The sequence below is a fragment of the Rhinolophus sinicus genome, chromosome 5 (genome assembly GCF_057876585.1).
Source record: "Rhinolophus sinicus isolate RSI-liver-muscle chromosome 5, RSI-T2T, whole genome shotgun sequence".
In the NCBI taxonomy this organism is placed as follows: domain Eukaryota; kingdom Metazoa; phylum Chordata; class Mammalia; order Chiroptera; family Rhinolophidae; genus Rhinolophus; species Rhinolophus sinicus.
The window spans coordinates 20,954,729-20,975,722 of record NC_142505.1 but is presented as its reverse complement, the minus strand read 5'-3'; the positions used below and the strand labels follow the sequence as shown (position 1 = coordinate 20,975,722).

The 20,994-nt window shown below is 35.7% G+C and overlaps 1 protein-coding gene and 1 pseudogene across 5 annotated transcripts in view; both read left to right on the top strand.

Annotated features, from left to right (window-relative positions):
* The window catches only part of ZCWPW2 (zinc finger CW-type and PWWP domain containing 2), a 130,559-nt gene that overhangs the window by 6,765 nt on the left and 102,800 nt on the right, over nt 1-20,994 (top strand). Inside the window, exon 1 of one of the 5 annotated variants that reach the window (XM_088798300.1) lies at nt 167-280. The exons of the other annotated variants lie outside the window; for them this stretch is intronic. The gene's annotated coding sequence lies outside the window, so the exon portion shown is untranslated. Of the gene's footprint in view, nt 1-166; nt 281-20,994 lie in introns of those variants that run through there. 5 annotated transcript variants of the gene reach the window in all.
* LOC109454520 (SIN3-HDAC complex-associated factor pseudogene) lies at nt 179-20,178 on the top strand (annotated as a pseudogene).

Here is a 20,994-nt window from a genome sequence, read left to right as displayed (position 1 = left end):
CGCGGCCGCGTCACGCACCGCGGAGGGGAAATGCTGTTGAGGGGGGCTGGAAGGGTGGAAGAGCAGCACACAGCCGGAAAAGGGGCTGCCGTTGTTCGCAGGCTCGGCGGCAGCGACACGCACGCAAACCGGAAGTCAGGCCCGAGGGAGCTGGGAGGGAGCAGATGATTTGAGGAGGATGGGTAGGAGGTGGGCGCGGCGTACTACGTCTCCCATGAGTCTCCGCGGCGGGGGGCGGGGCCGCGGCGACGCGCAGAGGCGGAGGCGGAACCGGAGTTGGGTAAGAGCGTAGTCAGCCGCCGCGATGATTGGGTTGATGGTCTCTCACGGCTGTTGTCTCTCGCGTCATTTTTACTCAGCGTTTACTTGAAGGTCCCCGAGCGTGTGTGGTGCGACTTTGACCCGCTTGGTAGCGCCCTTACGGATTTACAGCATTGTCGTCTCACTGGCTAGGAATTGGGAAATCTGTAACGATGCGCGCGTGCGAGGGCGGTGCATGGGGGCGAGCCGTTTAAACTTTGTTTTCTGGGCACTTCTTCGAACTCAGGCGATCATTTGTAACAATCTCGGCACATTGCTCAAGGTCCCATAGTTATTCAGCACACTGCTCTTAAAAATGTGCAATTTTATTGAATTTACAGCAAAGCTTCGGGATTTGGGTAATGTAACCGGCTGCCCTAGAATTGCTACCACTCCTGTTTTTGTGTAGATGACGTTCTTGAATTGTGGAGTTAGAGTGATTGAATTCGTTACCATATTTGGGGGTCGCAGCTAGGGACTCCCTCAAGCTCTAGGACTATTTCTAGTTAAACGAATAAACCTCGAAACGTAATTGTAGGCAATTTATTCTCATTAACTGTCAATTGACAATGACGCTCTTCACCACCCGCTTACGTAGTGTGTTGTCAACTGAGGGCTTAATTATTATTTTAAGTTGGTGTTCTTTTGGAAGATGTTTTTGTATCGCCTTTTAATTCATCAGCCCAACTGTCAGCTCATCAAAGGATGGATTCAACTCTAGGGTTTATTTTAAATTCTGTGTTTTTTTGTTGTTGTTAAACCTCTTTTGGGTTAGATCTAAGTGAAAATTCAGTTATGAATGAAGACCACAACTTGATATTTTATAAGTATTTAAAAATCTAAATGTTATCATTTTGAAAGGTCCATTCGCTTCAACTTACCGGGCTAGGGCATGGAAGAGAGCCAGGTTTCGAATATTTGGACAAGAATCACTGTTTGCCTCCGCAGTACGCTTTGCAAATTTAAAAGTAAACGTGGTTGATTCCTCCTAGTTAATTCCTGAAGTTCAACCATAGCCGTTCAGGAAGTGGGGAATTAAAAGCAAACCACCAAGCGGTGTGTTTTGGCTGGTAGGGTTTTGAAGAATGTTAAAATTGGTTGAGGTACCCAAAATCATCAGAAATAAAAGAATTTGGTTTCTAATTTGTAGATACAGAAACGTTTTATTTTTTTGAACCTTCATTAACAATTTAGAATAATTTGAGACTTGTTGAAAAAGAAGGGAAATTCATTTTTGTCTTTTCTGTCTGTGTAAATAAGGAGAAAATGACCCAGCTAAGCATTTTAAAGTTTATCTGTGATAGCAGTGCCCGGCTAGCTCAGTTGGTAGAGCATGAGACTCTTATTAAAGTTTGTTGAGTCTGTTTTTGTTTTAAACTACACTATGTAATTATGAAAAAAAATGGGTCTTACTAACAAAATTGTTTGCTTGTCCAGCATGCATAATAAGCCTATCAATTTAGTCAAGTAAAACATCTTAAATTTTTTGGGGGAAGGGGGTAGTGGTACCCCTGCTTGGTTATGACAAAATATATTCCAGATATTTATTACTTTAAGCGGCACATGGTCACTTTCTATCCACTTATGTGCATCTACTTTAATTAATTTTAGTAAATTATTAAAGAACACTTGTCACACAGTTTCCTTATAAGCATTCGTTAAAATTTTATTACAATCTTGCTACAAAGGAAAAGGCCTGTGGTAAGTCAATTAAAAGATACAGTCTTGATAGGGACATATGGGAAAAGAAAATGGTTCGATAATGATCATTAACGTAGATAAAATAAAAGAATTTTGGGGTCACTAAGACTCTTAAAAATATAGTCAGTTGCTTAGGTGAGTGAATGGTTTCACAGAGCAAGTCTTAATTCCATTAAAGTTTATTGGAATTCTGCTTAGGCATTTTTTCAGGAATGTTCATTTCATCCCAAGAGGAAGTTGTGAAGTACAATCATCCAAAAAATTTTATCCCAGGCCAAGTTTGGTAAAAATGTTATAAACCATTATTACGTTTGTATAACTGCAATTGCACTTTGAAATGTTTGAAACAGTTCACCACTTTAGAAATATATGCTTGTTACAGAATGGCCATTTGGATTGAATAAGACACTCTTGACACAAGGCACTTTTTTAGGTGTGCTGTTTACAGGTTGTAAATAAAAAAAATAAACAGGTACTACAAGAGATTCTCCCCTTCTGGTTCCCACCTCCATCCATCCCCTCACCAAGGTCCTGATGTTTTCTGTCAGAGACAGGGCTCCTGAAGAAATTATACTGGCTTCAGCTGCGTTCCCTTTTTCCTAGGTAGGTTGGATTTCAAAGCAATATCTGAATGAAGAGTATGGACCTTGGCACAACTCCTGACTGCCTTAGCCTGCTCCTCTTATTTTTAGGCATTAATGAATTTTTAGAGCTTCTTCAAATCTTACTTTTAATTAGGCAGCATGTAAAAAAATGATAAAAGTGGTTTGTTTTTTTAATGGGAGCCATGTATTTCTCAGCTGTGGTGAATATACACAGTTAGAGGAAACAGGAACAATGCACCTTTTGGGGAAACATTTTAAAGTGAATTTCTGGCTAGGGATCATGTTTTCTGTTTCTTTGTCCTGTATGTTGTGAGCACTGTCTCTATGGTAGACCCTTACTAGGTGTGGCTCTTCAGTGTCAGTAGAACAGACTTAACATGTAAAAATCTTGAAGGTGAAATAGCAGTGTCTTTTCATATGAATATCAGCTTCAATGTCATTTCATTAGTATTGTTTTAAGAGCACTCTTCCTCTGTTCTCCCCCATATATCACATGTCCAAGTTAGAGCTTTAGAGTAAGGAAATGGTTTTAGTGGCAAAGATATAGAGCGGATTCAAAAATACTACCAAAAATGAAAAACCTGGTATCTGGGCATGCAGTCTGTCTTCCCTCTATCCTCCCAAATGTCATCACACCTCCCCGCCCCTCCAAAATCCACACGTACGCAGAAGGTTGTGAACTACTTGGTCAAAGTTCATGACATCTGTGACAGTGTGTGTATCCTGAAGCCGCAGTCTTCAGTCCTGGCAACACATGTTCCCAGCACTTAACCTTGGAAGGTACATGAAGGCTTTTAGGGAATTATGCAAAGGATAGTTTAAGGACATTAATTCTCAGCTTGTCAACTTACATGTTTTTGCTAAAATTGATCTCAGCATGTTCCTGAACCAGACACTTCTGTTTGCTCTTTGGTAATTGTCTCTCTTCCACTCGACAAATAAAGCAATACTTTTAATTAACCTAAATCTTGTTTAGGAAGTGAATGATTCTAATGACTGGGTGGCTAAATTTTTTGCAAGAATGGAAATTTCCAATGGCTTTCAAAAATACTGCAGAACTCAATTGAGTTATCAGCTGATAATTAAAAAATCATTTTTGATGATATACCCTTATGTGATTTTTGGTACACAGCTTAGTAGTTGAAATGAATGATTATTGGTATAACCAGAAATCCTTTCTTTCCCAAATACTTGGAATGAAAAAATATAAAATATAAGAATAGAATTAACCTGAACTCTATTTTTTTCTAACAATAATACTCATCTGGATACATGACCTAAATGGCGGTGGGGAGGTGGAGAAGGCCCTATCCATTTCTTTATGAGATGTATTTCCAATAAAAGCTGGTTTTTGATATTTTAAAATGATCATACTTTGCAATATGTTTGTTAATTGATCAGTAGGGTTCTTAATGATAACACTAAAGAAAATTTTTTTAGAACTTATGTTCTCAAGAACTTTAAAATATACTTTCTGTTGCAGGGAAATGTGATAGGCTGATCAATTAAAAATATTTTCAATCACTAAAATATGTTGGGATAAATCATGTGGGAAAGTAAGGTAAAACTATGAATTCAAAGAGAAAAGGAATGATTCCAAGTTCCTAACTAGAAAGGAGAGCTTGTTCCTGTGCTTTTTAAATGGATAGATGATAGTGGATATCAAATTACTTACTGCATTTACATTTCACTTTAAATATATATATATATATATATATATATATATATATATATATATATATTATTGTCTCTAGCAGCTAGCTTTGTGCTGACCATATAATCTACTTCATAATAACTTTTTGACTTGAAGTGCTTTGTAGTCAGTTAGTAGGAATTAGCTCCTGACAGAGCTTTCATTAAAACAAAACAAAACATGAATGTCATAATTGTATGCACAGTAACTAGATGCAATGATTTTCTTTTGGAAACATGTAGGCAAAGAAAAAAATTAGTAGTCCTAGAGAGCCCTTGATATGAAGAGTAGGGAGAAGAAATAGGAGAATAGTAACAGAGAATCCAGGATGGGTTTGATAGATTGTACAGAGACAGAAGATCCAGTAAAGGAAATCCTATACTTACTAAATGAAGTAAGAACAACTCTCCTCTGAGGTCTGACAGTTATACCTTTGCTATTTGAGATATGAAATAATTTATTCAAAATTTAACAAATATTTATTTAGCACCTACCATGTGCCAGACATAGTTTTAGGCACTGCCATGAAACAGGCAATGGCTTTTTAATGTATAAGGAAGGAAAATCTATTACAGAGAAATCAGTCACATTTCACAAAGACCTAAGTGAAATTTAACAACATGACAAGAAATTCCCTCCCGTTAATTTTTTGGTGACAGTTTTTATATGTGTCTATGAAAAAAATAAACTTTCCCATTTAAAATGAGATGAAGAAATAATTCTGAGACTTTACTGTACATTGTAGAAACCATGAAGACAAAGTTAACTCTTCAGAGGGAGGACATTTTATAAAGCTACCAAGCAAACGATAATTAAGAGATGACATTAAACTTCAGTAAGATCTATGGAAAGAAATTAAACTAGATTTTTCAAATAGATCATGTAGCAAAGAAGAGGGAAAATTTCCATACCCATTGCACAACTCACAATATCGTTAAATTGATTCTTGAAAGTCCAAAAAAAAAATTTTTTTTTATTCACTGATAGTATTTGCTTAATCATTTTTTTTCTTGACAATCATTTTATCAATCAATCCCTTTTGGTTTGAATATCCCTCCTTTTCACCCCATAGCCAACCTGTTCACCTGTTTTATGGGTTACTACCCCTTAGGTATCTTCCCAGTCCTGTTTCATAGTCCCTATAGTGCCACAATTTCTTATCTGTACTATTTAATAGTTTCCTCTAATTAGTTTTCTCCTTTTGTTTTTTGGCATTCAACTTATCATTTATAGGGATATCTAAATGATCTTTAAAAAATGTAAATCTTACCATTGTATTTCTCCTCTTAAGCTCCTGAAATGACTCCTTAGCAGGTTTTAAAAAGGCCATTCTTAATCTAGCCCAGCCTACTTCTCCACCAGCTCCTATAAACACTGCTAATTTAGGCACTGGAATTGGATATTTTTACTCATTTATAAAGTTCGCATTCAGTTGACCCTCATTATTTTATAATATTTACATTTTTACATTATTATTGGCACTTTTTACAAATATAAAAATTCTCAGAGAAATTGGTGGATCCCTCCCCCAAAATTCTCCATCCGTTTGAGAATTAATGGCTCGACTTCTCACTTAATTGTCCTAAAGTGACATCATATTTAGAAGAAAACCCTATATCTTCAGATAATAGACACCATCAGAATAAATTGAGTTGTGTCTTTTTTTGGAATATGTGCTAGAAAGGTATTATCACTATTTCCACACCAAGTGTTTCCTAGTGGAAGTCAAAGCTGTATGTTCCCTTTGTGCCTGGAATATAAAGTTCTTTTTTCCAAAGATCACCTTAAACTAGCATCAAATTCTCAGTTCTAAATAGTCATCGTGAATTGTATTGCTACCTATATATCAATGGCAGAAGTCTTAAGAGAAGTTCTTACCTTATCTCATCCCATCAATCCTTTTTCTAGAATAATCCAAATTTTAGGTTTGAAAAGTGTTTCTTTTATACTGAAAGAAATTGAAAGTGTTTATATTATACTGAAAGAAATATATTTATTATCTGTTTGATATATTTATTATCTGAAATGAGTTACTATGGCGCAAATACCTGTGTTAGAGGACAAATAAGTTTAATAATCAGAGATAAGGCAAAACTGTAACTACCTGGAAACACTTAACAGTACATTGAGGAAATCATTGGTATATTAAACATAGTAACTGAATTGATTGCTGAAAACTAAGAAATTTAGAAGCCAGGTTATCCTTTACTTTTATTGTTTTTCAGTTTTGATTTTTAATACTGTTTAAGACGGCAAGTGGAAATGAAATGACCAGATTTACACCAAATTTTGTGTTTTAACCTGGGAATTTATTAGGAACAGAAATATGATTTATATTAATAACATTTACATTCATTAAAAATGTAATTATTTTTGATATTGAGTATTTTATTCACTAATTTGAATATTGTTTTGGTCAATATATTTTATAAAGGTATGAAACATTATTAGTACAGAAAATTTAAAAGAATGAAAAGTTGTTTGTTTCTACAACTAGGCAGAGGACATCTGTGATTTTCCAGGCAGAGCAAACTCACTTAAAAAATATACATATGGGTATCTTTGATTTAGGAGGAAAAATAATATCTTGGGTTGAGGAAAAGGCCTAGGGAAAACTTTTGTGCATCTTGATACTAAGCGAATTACCAAAATATACATAATTCTTGCTTTCTAAAACTAAAGCAACAACAAAAATCTTTAAAAATTTTATAAATGACTTTCATCTTTACAAAAAATGAGAGGTTTATTCACTTCTTTTCAGATGAGAAATAATATACAATAAGGAAATTGTCAACTATAAGTTATAGCACATATTTATATGATGTGTTTATGAAACGTTCCTTTAGTTGAGTTAGTGAAAGTGTACTTTTCCCCTCTACAGCCTAGATTATATCAGTTCCAAGTTTCGTTTTTGCTGAAAAGTTATAACATTTTTAAATATTGATTTTAATGTATAATGTTGTCAATCAAGAATAATATTAGACCTTCTAATGATGTTTTAATAAACATTTTTAGGAAAAACAGACTTAATTGACATTCATTTTATTACTTCACACAATGCAGGGTGATATATTTAAAACCGAATATATCAGTATTATATTGAATATGCATCGACTCGTCAAACAAAGATTGTTATTGCAAAATAAAAAATATGCTGATTATAAGAGATCTGTGGAAAATAGCAAAGGATAAGAAGATGTTGATCATGAATAAACTAAAGTAGAAAGTAGCCTGACATTAGCAGGAGACAGAAGACTTATAGAAAAAAAGTATTACTTCTACCAGAGGATAAAAAAAATTATGTATGCATCTAGTAAAACAGCTTCAGAATACATGAACTAAAACTAGGCAGAACTAAGAGACAAACCCACAATACTGGAATATTTTTTAAACATGCCTTCACTAACATAAAATAAAAACAGAAAAAATACATTAAGGAAATGCATGATTCAGATTAAAATTATTGACCATACCCATTAGGATGGCTATTATAAAAAGCAAAATGGAAAATATCCAGGTTAAAATTAATATGGAATCTCAACGGACCTTGAATAACCCTAACAATCTTGAAAAAGAAGAGCAAAGCTGGAATAAAGCTGCAGGCTTCACATTTGCTGACCTCAAAACATATTACAAAGCTACAAAATCAAAACAGTACTGTACTGGCCCAAAGGCATCCATATAGACCAATGGAATGGAATAGAGGGCCTAGAGGACCCAACAGATCTTCACATGTATGGCCAAGTGATTTTCAACAAAGGTGCCAAGAAATGGGGAAGAAATGGCCAAGAAAGGTGCCACTCAATGGGGAAAGGGCAATCTTTTTAACAAATGGTGTAGGGAAAACCGAATATCCGCATGCAAACAGTGAAGTTGAATCCTTACCTCACCATATACAAAAATTAAGTCAGTGAATCAAAGACCTAAATGTAAGGGCTAAAACTAAAATGCTCTTAGAGGAAAAATAGGGAGAAAGCTTCATGACATTGGATTTGGCAATGATTTCTTGAATATGACACCGAAAGCATAGGCAACCAAAGGGAAAAAAGTAGGTAACTAAAGGACTGTAAGCCAATTACTAATAAAATACCAAAACTGTGTGTGTGTGTGTGTGTGTGTGTGTGTATATATACACACACACACATATATATATAGTGACTCCAATATTGGAACAATATTGTGATCTTTACTTTGAATTTCATTAGAACTGTCTAAATACATAATTGAATAAAGAATATAAAATTTAGGTTCAAAACTAAAATTATTCCAATATTTAAATAGTGTGGATGTTTAGTGACATGGGAAAATATTCACAACATATTGTTGAGAAAGCAAATTGTCAAGTTCTGTTCAGGATTACAGACATGTTTTTCTTCTATTAAAATTACTGTTAAAAAGTAAAACACACACACACACAGACACACACAGAAAAAGAAAGGATTGAGGAATCATCAGTTGACAAAGGATTTATACAAATATTCTGAGAGAAACTGGGTATGAATGTGTTGTCAAAGTGGAGCCCAGGAAACTTGAGCACAGAATGTGCTGGAGAGGTATCCACATTGGAGATGGGACTGAATCTTCCCGGAAAGATCATGGCAAAGCTCTGAAGCCTCTAAATGGAAGATGAAGGATGAATATGAGATTTTTGGAGGTCACTTATGAAACTCTTGTGCCTCCTTGCTTTCCCAATCTCATGCAGAAAGGAAGACAGGCAGTACAGTGTTTCCTCCCAGGCCAGAAGAGGAGAGGACCCTCTCTAAAGAAATTAAGAAGAAAATTAGAAAACTGGGAAAGACCTTCAGTTTGTTTCTTTCCAGGATAAGAATTCCAACTTACTCCTATTCTCAGTGTGTCTTGTTTACTTTGTGAATTTAGATATCATATGTTGAAAAAGTGTGCTTTCAGTTTTCGATTATGCAATTTTAAAATTACTTCCATTTTCACATTCTCATTTGAAAACTCTTCAATAATAGGTTCCTTTTCTTAAAATTTGTATAGTGATCTTGAAACAATAATTATGTAGTTACTAGAACCCAAAGTAAGAAAGTTATCACTCTTTATTAGAATTATGACATATTTCTGAAATGAAGAAAATAAACGACAATGTTATAAACCATTTTGAATAACAAGTTGAAATTCTCTAATTAGATAGATTAGCTTGAGATTCTGTTTTTGTGTCTTGTGATTTAAAGGTTGACCACTGTCAACCTAATTAAAGATTTGTTCTTCCACAACATCAGTGGAACAAAATTTTATCTTCAAATCAACCATTTGACTTCATGCTAATATAGCTTAGATAAAGGTCAGTTGAGAATGGGTATATGTACAAAGAAATAATTAAGCCAGTCTGAAATTAATACTCACCTTTTTCAACAGATATAATTCTAATCCGTTTATAATACTGTTTCATTTGGCAGTCTGAAGAGCTTAATTTTAATTATCTGTGTTGGATCATTTGTTTTATTCTTACAAGTCTCAGTATACTGAATAAACTGGGGATACTTGCAGCCTTCTTATATAGGCCTAAAGCATATAGGTGGATTACTAAGTTTTTAAATTGACATTTAGCACAATTACAAGATTTCTAATTATTAATGTTTCCCTTGGAAAATTTTAAAGCAGAAAGATATAATTGCTGTAAAAGATACCAGCCTTCAAATATGCCAGTAAGATGTTTCTTTCCATTCCACTTTCATTGCTGATTTTGGATGAAATCCATCAGTTATCTTCATTATTAAAACAACAAAAGGAAGAAAATATTAAGCCTTTTAGAGCATTTAAGCTAGAAGCTGCTCAGCGATACCTACATAAACTAGTTTCTGAATGATAAAGATAAATTACAATTTTGCACAGATAATAGGTTCTTAAAACATTTCTGTTGAATTGTTACAGTCTAAGGTTGACATACAGGCACTGTTACTTAGGTAAATGAATAAGCAATCAATGTTATATCAGAAAGATGATTTATGATAAATGCATTTTAAAGTATAGAAGCAAACTATTTGTTAAGTTGAGCACTTGAGAAAAATCATGAAGGAAAGACAATAATTAATGCTCTCGTTTTGCATTGGTTTCTGCATATTTTAATTTTCTTATCTAACTACAAATATAACTCACTTAAAAGCAGTTTAGGAAGGAAATCAAACATTTGTTATATGTCTTTAGTGTACCAGGCACTGAAATGATTCTTTTTCATTTAATCATTAAATCCATCCTATGAATTAAATGTTATTACCATCAACATGTATGATAAAGTGATGTTCAGATCATTTAACTGACTTGCCTTCATTTAAAAATCTTGTAGGAAATTGAGCCAGAATTTAAATCTAGAGCAACAGATATTCAATGGATATTCATAGCTATCCTGATTGTTACATATTTTGAATATCAACTCTGCCTAGGTCAGTCTAACTCTGAAGCTCATATTTCCATTATTTCATAATGTTATAAATATTCATTCAATGCTTCCTTTTGGCAAATATTTTTAAATGCTAGGGATACAGTAGTTAATAAGATAGATAGGAACCTTTCCCTCAATCCGTTTTCCTGTCTTGTAGAGGACTTCATTAAATAAACTATCATACAATGTGTTGAGTAGACACTACTGGGTGCATAGTAGGGGCGTTGACCCCTACTTGTCATTTTTCAGATTGACTTAGACATCACCTATCCTAAGTACGTGACATCCCCTACCTGAAGTCTTGGGCGTGCCTGAGATGCTTCCATAGTGTTTCCTATTTGTCTCATAATAGTACTCACCATTACTTGAGGCGAGGGATGCTGTCTTTGCCCTGACATTATGACTGGCTCATAGCAAACCTGCAAGAAGTATTAATATTTAGAACACTGAAAACAGAATCAAGGTCTGAAACTACAGCAAATAAGTGTGAACAGCTGTAGATAAGCTTTTAGTTTAGACATTGACATGAGAAGTAATGGAGATTTTCTTGTCATGTAGGAGGAAAGTTTATCTTTTGAGAATGAGGAAGATGGCCTGAGATTTATAAAGGTTTTGAATAATCACTGTAAGGATGCAAAAGGAAGGAGAAAGAATACATAAAAAGCATAGCCTTAAAGATGTGCTACAGGCTCATCTGAGTTTGGAGTCTGAATTTGTGGTACCAGTAGGCATGACTACATAATTTTCTGCAAGAATCAATAGCTCAGATGCAAGAGATAGGGACCAATCCTATATTTGTTAGGAATGCTTTTTGCCTCAAGTAATTGGAAAGATAACAAATAGTGATTGAAACAAGTAGGGGTTTTTTCTCCCATATCCAGAGGAGAAGATATATAGAATAAGGGAAAAATTCCCAAAGTGAAAAACAAACAAACAAACAGTGCTCATATTATGCTGAGTTCTTGTCTGCATATCAGCAATTGGAAATGGTTTATCTTTGTGTGTTTTTTTAAATCTTGTTTTGTGCAATAAATACTTTTTATATTAACATTGATCATTGAAATAAAGTTTAGAAGGAAAATATCTGTTCTATTTTCGAAACATTTTGTGTTTTATGCTGAATGTTATAAACACCAGACAACACTCAAACATCATTAAGGAACCCAGCCATAAAAAGAAATGACTGTACACTTTAAGTGGGTGGCTTTTATCGTATGTGAATTATATATCAATAAAGTTGTGAAAGGAAAAGAAATGAAGAGAAAAAATGGAAACTCCCCCCCACTCCCCCTAAATGTAGCAAAACTTAAAGAACAGAAAAATTTGACCATTTGTAGTGCAAGCTAATATATCTTAGAAAGTGGCTTTCTGGTTTGTGTGTGTGTGTGTGTGGGGGGGATAAGGGGTGGAGGGAAAGGTGAGTTGTAATGGATTAAGGCCTAATCTGCCAAAATTATTAAATAAATTAAGTTTATTTTTTTTTATACCAGGCTCCCTCTCCTCAATCACCTGTATAATATATGTCATAACTTGCTCTGATCCCCACAGTGCTTTCCAGGTTGCTCTTTTCTCTGCATTTCTCTCCTCCGCATTCTTGGGCGGGGTGGGGGTGGTGGAGGGGTGAGGAAGGAACTACTCAAAGACTTACCTAAAATTGTTTAGTCTGTTTCCTTACGTCATAATTACACTTCCTTGCGTTCCGATCAGGATTTCATGTCCACCACTAACCTAACATTGCTCTCAGATCATCATTGACTTCCGTGTTTAAATTCAAGGGCAGCGTCTCTCTCCTCGTCACAGAAATTCAGTTGTGAGCAACATCTAACACCATCAACCCTTCTGTCTTTCTGGAAACATAAATGTCACCAACTTTGATCCAGTTACTTAGACTGAACATTTAGTAGTCAGTCTTGATTCTTACCTTTTCCTTATTCCTTGTGTGCAATGTATCAGTGAGTCCTACTCAGTCTTCCTCTAAAACATATATGGGATCAGTCCAGTTTTCTTTAGAGCCCTGTGTCCACCCAAGACCAAAACATCATCTCTTTCCTCAAATCTATTTTTTACACTGTAACATAATATATATTTTAAAATATATGTTATGTTGATCTATACCATGTATAAAAAAACAAACAAAATTATAGACGAACTCACAAATTATCTCAAAATATACACTGTATAACCACATTCAGGGTAAGGATGAATTTCTTCCCCTTGCTCATTCATTACCTGTCATGGTTGTCAGGACTTTACAAGACCATTGCCAGCCCCGCAGAAGCTACGTCGTGGCCCCTCTCAGTTACTATATTCCTTTGACCCAAAGCTAACTACTGTCCTAACTCAACATGACAAATTAGTTCCATTTGTTATAAAACTTTATATAAATGGAATCATAAAATGTGTATTTTTTAATGTCTGGTTTCTTTCATTGAATATGTTTCTGAGATTCACTCCAGTTGTGTGTAGCAGGAGTTTGTTCATTTTTATTACTATATAGTATTTCACTCTTTGAGTATACCATGTTTCATTTTTCTGTTCTACAGAAAAAAATATAGATATTTGAGTTGTTTACAGTTTTGGCCATAAATGTTCCTGTACATATTTATTAAGATGTATATGTATAGATATAGATACAGATTTTAGATATGGATATTTATGTCATGTATATGCCCGGAAGTGACCACGTTCAAATTTAGTGAATAATGAAAAGCAAATTTGCCAGTGGTGATACCAGGTGGTAACCTAACCAGCTGTGTATGAGAATCCCAGTTTGTTTATATCCTTGCCATCACTTGGTATTGTCAGTCTTTTTAACATTGGTTTTGCTGGTAAGAGTATAGTGGTATCTCATGGTAGCTTTAATTTGGGCATTTTCTTTAAGGAAGGATTTAAGTTTGAGGAGCTTTTCATGTTTATTGGTCATTTGGATTGCCTCTTTCGTGAAGTACCTGTTCAAGTCTCTTGGAGATATATACACACACACACACACACACACACACACACACACACATTTTTAATTCTCTGATTTGTTTTTTCTATTTGGTGGTAGATCTGGACAAGAAATCTTCCCTGCACTTATTAGCTGCCACACTGGCCTCATTTTTGTCCTTCAAATAGACCAACATTTTCCTTTTTTTAAGGTGTTTAGGGGCTGTGTTTTCAATTTTCAAGTCTGTGCTCTAATGTCTTCTTTCCATACAAACTTTCCTTGACCATATCCTCACCTTGCACAACATATACATCTTCCTATCATACCATCCTGTTTATTATTTTACAAGTCAGTAATAAAAAGCATGTAACCAATTTAAAAATTGGCAAACGACATTTCTGCTTTGAGAAATAGACATTTCTCCAAAGAAAATACATGAATGGCCAAAAACCACATGGAAAGATATTCAGCGTCATTAGCATAATATCCCAATCTCCACTGGTTTCAATCCTAGCCAGTAAAAAGAGAGATAAACCTTAAACCAGTCTAATTATATTCACCACAGACCTCCTCTTTCAGACTAGGAAAAACATTATCTCGAACAACTAGTGATCTTTGAAGTCTGGATTTAAATAGTTTTTCAGCCTGTAACTCCCCAAGAGAGTACCTCCATTTAGTGAAATCATATAATGCTGCCTAAATCTGGTTTATCTAATCTTGAGCCCTGCATTCCCACCTAGAAATCATTTTCTTTATGCCTTAAAGTAATTCTCACAGAAACATAACTTGTGAAAGGTTGGTGCCCATCCTCCTGGATGGTTATGGTGAAGATTAATTTGTCACTTTGTTTTAGGGTAATGATTTAATGAGGTAGAGTTGAATATTTTACCATTGATCCAAATTCCCATCTGGTAGTCCTTCAAATATAGCTCAAGTTTAAAGCTTTCTTATTCCTGTTCCAATAGGCTAGCTCAGTGTCACATTAAAAAACACAAATTCTATTTTTCAAGGCATTGGACATTAATTTGAGTCTATGAGGGCTTTTGAAGAGGTGGCAGAGAAGGAAATCCTTCATTTAATACTAAATAAACTTCTAAAAATCCTCTTTACCCATCTTTCTTCCCCAAAGTTTAAAATCGTGCAGGAATTATTTGCCTCTTTTCCTCAAAACTCATTTAAAAAATTGACCTGTCACTTCCATACTTCATTCCTTCTTTCTTCTATCTCTCCCAAATCTAGTCTTACAATGCCTTCATGTTTTTTCTTCTCTAAAGAACATTCTGAGTTTCTCCCTGTCTGCATTTTTACCTACTGGCCAACTAAGTCTCCAGGAACAAATAAAAGCTCTTAGAAATATGAACTGAGGAGAGAAAGATGAAGCTGTATTTTCAGCCTTGCTGTCCCTAGCCAATACGCATATGCCCACCATGGGTATAGGATGCATTTAGATACTAAGCATTCTTCATTCTTGTAAGGCCCATTTACCTCATCCACAGCCATGGATGCTCCCACTTTCTTAGGCTTTTGAAGCTTTGCTGTGTGCTGTTTCTTTGTTAAAAACAAAAAATTCTTCTGGAGATCCACAAGAGACAATCTTCCAAGATAAGATATTTGAGGAAGGAGGGACTGGATGTGGGGTCGGGGGATGGCCTGGTGTACACACCACATCTCAGACATGTTCCTGAGTGTGGAATGGCTGCTTTTGGAAGACTGTTTCTGGAAGCAAAGATGTTTAGTTTTATAAGCCAAAGATGTCCTGAAGCATAGAGGGCTGCTGTGTTTGCAGAGCGGGGTTCCCTAATTCTCAGTTTACTGGCAGCGAGCGATGAAGAACTTCTGAAGGGTGAGACTTCTTCAGAAGACATCTGCAGTGGCTGAGTACTACTTGTGAAAAGAAAACGCTGCTGGCAGGATAAAAAATAAAACCGAAACCTGGAATCATGTGGTACATACAAGGGCAAGACCCAGTTTAAACTATACTGAAATCAAGAAAGTGAAAACTTTATCTGGAAACAGGACAAAGAAGCAACCAGAGCAGTAAACTGCAGGAAGAATTCCAATCTCATGATTCTGTTGCCGATGGTACCACCTCAGGATTTCTCCAGCCCTGCCTCCTACTTGCAGTTACCTGTCAGTTGATGTCTTAGATCTGGAGATGGCTTCTGGTTCTAAAAAAAACACCTATCTTTTTCTGTTTAATCTCATGTGTTGGAAAAGGCAGAAAATATGTTGTGGATTGATCTGTAAAAGGCATTTTGGGGAGGTCCTCCTTGGCACACACCTATTTGAGCCTTGCTGCAGCAGGAAGGAAGCAGTGTCTGAGAGGCTGACGGGGCAGAGCCAGAGCCTCTACCCATCTCCACCGAGGAGGCGGTGACCGAGGTTTATGTAGAACGGGAACAAAAAGCTATTTAAATCTTGGAAAGACGAAAGTGGCTATATTAATGTGCTAGGGCTGCCACAACAAAGTACTACAGATGAAGTGGCTTAAGCAACAGAAATTTATTTTCTAACCGTTCTGGAGGCTTGAAGTCAAATCATGGTGTCCTCAGGGTTGGTTCCTTCTAAGATCTGTTCCAGGCCTCTCTCCTTGGCTTATAGATGGTTTTCTTCTCCCTGTGTCTTCACATCATCTTTCCTATGCAGGCTTCTGTGTCCAAATGTCCTCTTCTGATAAGGACACCAGTCCGATTGGATTAGGACCCACTCTAATGACTTCATTTTAATTACTCCTTTAAAAAACTGTCTCCAAAAACAGTTAAGTTCTGAGGTGCTGGGGTTTAGGACTTCAACATACAATTTTTTTAGATTTTGTTTGTTTGTTTAGGGTGGGGGAGGGGAATACAATTCAGCCCATAACAATGACTTTCCTGTTTTTGACTTTTGCTATTCTGCTAACAGGCAATTTCTAGAATAGTTTTGAATTGGTGCTTCTTTTCTCCATTTCCACAAACTCTGAAGCGAGTGCTGTATTTAGCTTACTAAAACAGAAAAAGGTGTCCATACTATTTAAGATACGAGTTTTTCATTGGAAAGCTGAATGCTGCTAAAAGTGTTCTTAAGTCTTTAAATCCCCTTCTAAAGAATGAAATTTGGGGAATTTCAGGGGACAGAAATAAGATTGATTGTATGATAAACCATACATAGTTTTATCCTTCTATATGGAGAAGTAGTGTTTTAGGCATGATTCAAAGATGACTAGCTATACTTGTTTTCCCTAATAATGATGCATTTGTAATAACTCAATCACATAGTCTGATCGCTGGAAGTGTTTGTTAATAATTTTGAATTAAGGTTTTACAAAGGGTTTAATCACTCGACCCTTTACTACTGAAATATTAAATCAGGACAGACTAAGTTTTCTAGTGTAAGTACCTTGGAGGAGAAAGTAATTCATAAATATACAACGATGTAACTTGATTGTCTGACAGTATTGCATACTGTGTTACCTCCTCCTATGTAAATATTTGATAAGGTGTTTAAGTTATATGTGACTTCTAAAGCAGAACCACAGCTCCTCTTTGGGAAAACTTACGTCTTTAAGATAAGGAGTCCCGTATAAATAGTACCAAAGTTTTACCACAGAATAGCTAAGATACTCTCTTAAAATGTTACACTATCTGAAAAATGAAATGTGCAAGTCTTCAAGATGGCACAAAACGAAGGTTAATGCTTTTTGGGGTACATTCCTTTGAGGGTTTACCATGTACATAAATAGTTGACCGTTGTTTGTATTATATAACTGATGATTTCACTGAAAACCTGCATAATTCAGTCCTAGCTCTGGATTCAGTTGACCTTTGTGACGTATTTACCTGTGTAGAGTGGGCATTTGGTTTCCTTTAGCCTATGAGGATTTATTTTTCATTTCATGTTGAAGAAAAATTCTTCTAGAAGAAATGAGGTGTGTATTAATGCTGAGTGGGTTGGTTTTTGGGTAGCTTCTTTTAGTCAGGCTTTTGAAACGTTGAGATGTTAGGTGATTAATGAATCCTAAATGTGGAACTCCTTAATTCTAAAATCTTTATTAAAAGCCTCTCTCATCTGAGCACAAATCAAAGTACTCGCATTGCCACTTTTCTAAAATTCAGGAAGAAAACATCACCAGTAGAGACTTTTTATAATGAGGAAAGAACATTTTGCCTACCGTATAAAAATGTGACTCAGTGCTTGTTTTTAAAACTGGATTTAAAAAATTGAATAGTATAAATAACAATAAGCAGGAAAACATTTTTATGGGGATCCTATAATTTTATAGTTATTAGTCTAAAATTAGAATTCAGTACTTCTTCCTTTTGGAAAAACCTGCATACTACATGCCATCATATACACAAACTATTAATATTACTAGTGAGTTGGGTGGGCTCTCCCATAGCATTTGAGATGTAAGGGTTGTAGCCATTATCATCTATCTCCTGAGTCATACTTGCATTTTATTTTGTACATTTTGGCTAGTATTGGTGGTAGAATATACTATAATATGGGTCATCTTTACATCTGTGTTTATTTTTCACTAGACCCAACAATAGTCTTCTATTCCCCCTTCCACCTCGCTGATCATGGAATATATTATACATAGTCATACACTTTGTATTAATATATTTGAAATCACAAGTTTGTTTTGTACATTGTATGTTGTTAGACACTGATAATCAGACTTTTATTAGTATATTAAATGGATTTAGTCTTATTTCAAAAAAAGAAAAAAAATACACAAAAACAGAAAAGCAACCTTGTGGCTTCCCTGCTTTCCTGAAGCACTTCCACTAAGTACATTCACTTTTTACTTTATGTATTCTGAATATTAATCCATATGTCTGTATATTGAAAATATTTCATCCTTGTCTCTTCCTTGCTTTTCAACTATTTTTCAACTATTTTTCCTTGCTATTTTATGGGTTTTGTTTTTTTTTAGATTTGTTTACACAGAAGATTCAATATCAACATGTTCAAGTTTATCAGTCTTTCTTAACGACTTTTGTGTTTTACATCCAAATACATTTCTACTTCAGTGTTATATATATTATTTTATACTTTTTTACATTAGTGTTTAGTGAGTCTGAAGTTTATTTTTGTAAATGTTGCTAGATTGAGACTGAATGTTATTTTTTGTTATAAAAATCATGAATGAGTGTTGGATTTCTCATATGATTTGAAGGCGGCAGATCTTAAGGTTATATGGTTTTTCTTCTTTAATCTGTAATGTACATGCCATACAAACAATGCAAGTGGCCCAGCAGCACACATGTCAGCCCTGCTGGAGCAGCACTTGTTAGAGGAAGCTCACAGGGACGGATCTGTAGCTCAGTGTGCCAGTCTCCATTGCCTCATTCCACACTGAATCAGAGCACAGCGACCTGATGAGACCCATGACAAACTTCTGTAGAGGGACCTTGACCCTGAGCTACGGAGCTTTTAATGAATAATTAGAGAAACATCAGATCCTCCCTTGGCATGATCAGGGACCTGAATATAATGGTGACATGATGTGGCAGGCCTTTGATTCCAGCATAATGGCATTCAAGGTTGGTGGGCAGTTGCAGCCCAACTGAAATCTAAGCCTCGTGGTTACAGCTAGCTTTAAGATGCCGCAAGATAGTAATAGGATTGCAACTCTAGTGGGCCACATTAGTATACATGATTGCCTAGCACCAACCCCTTTGCTGTCATGATGGGGAATGGAAGTGGCACTGAGGTCTAAATATTGTGGTTGACCAGAATTGATGGCCTTAGGCAGTTTCCATGAAGCCTTGCTGGATGCCACATTTTGGAGAGGTCATCTTGCAGGGGACCCGTCTTAGATGAATTAATTCTCATCTCTCATTGCCTATTTGGCCATGGTTCATTTTTCTCTTACTATTCTACCAGATCTGACTTACTTTACAGACCTGATATGCTTTAGCTAGGATTTTTAAAATCTGCTTTGCTAAGTGAGGTTAACATAATCTTTTCTTATGCTCTCCTTTTCTGGCTTTTAAAATTCCCTTTGAGTTAAATATATACAAGAATACGCTAGCAACTTAAAATTTTCTAAGGTTCTATAGTTATATTTCTAATGTGATTTATTTGTGAATTTTCTCTTTTTAAAAAATCAGCTTTTGGTTTTACTGATTGTTATGTACCAAATATTTGTGTACACCCCTAAATTGATATGTTGAAAGCCTAACCCCAGTGTGGCTATATTTGGAAATGGGGCCCCTAAGGAAGTAATTAAGTTTAAATAAAGTCAAAAAAGTGGGGTCCTGATAGATAGGATTAGTGTCCTTATAAGAAGAGACACCAGAAAGCTGTCGTGCGCACATGGGTGTGTTTACCTCCACCCCCCTCTTTTTCTTGGAGCAATCGCTGAGGAAAGGCCATATGAGACAGGACATAGTAGGAAGGTGGCCATCTACAGGCCATAAAGATAGCTCTCATCAGAACCTATTTGGCCAGAACCTTAATCTTGGACTTCCAGTCTCCAAAACGGAGAGCATGAATTTGTTTCTGGTGGTTTAAGCCACCCAGTTTATGTTCCACCTCCCCCCCCAGCCCCCCACCCCCACCCAGTGGCAGCCCAAGCTGAATAATACATTGATCAACTCTATTGATTCTGTCCTAGTTTATTCATTTTTCTTATACATAATGAAAAACCTTTAGCTCAATCTTGGAGTTCATTATTTTTATTTTTGACTATTTTGAAGTTTCAAATTTCAGTGGTCAAATTTTAAATTTCCATGACATTCTGTTGATTTTTTAAAAAAATGAATGCCCTTTTTTATCTTTCTGAGGTTAGTAGATATTCTAAAACGCTGTCTCTTTTGTTAAGCCTATGTATAGGTAATGAGTTCTTCCTTTTGTTGGGTTTGTTTTCTCTCTTTTATTATTGTGATTGAGTGCTCACCTATGTATTTTGAGATTGTTTACAAATTCTCTGTTTGGTTTAGCTTTTACCCATATGGGGAAAGAGGAGTGGTGAGGCGCAATGCCTGGATGGGGCGAGCGAGTAGCTCCCTCTGGGTAGTGAGAACTCTCCATTCTTCCTGGGTGTTGCTAGCCTTCTGAAGCCCCTGTTTGACCCCTTCATCCTAGTATCAGCTATCTCTGCTTTACCTGATGACAGCCATCTCTCTTGTTTACTTCTGGCCCAAAGAGGGATTACTATATGCTACAGAATTTTAATCAGTCGCTTTTTTAGTTATCCCAGATCTCTCCCATATTTGTTATCTGACACGTGTAGACTTAGCACACTCTTGGACCAATTCCAGTCTTTGTAGTTTTCCTCTATGCATGTTTTGGGCTGTGGCTTCCTTCTCTTTGATCTTATCTATCTACTTTCATGGAAGAATTCCTTATAGTTTCTGAGACTGAGGGTATTGCTTTT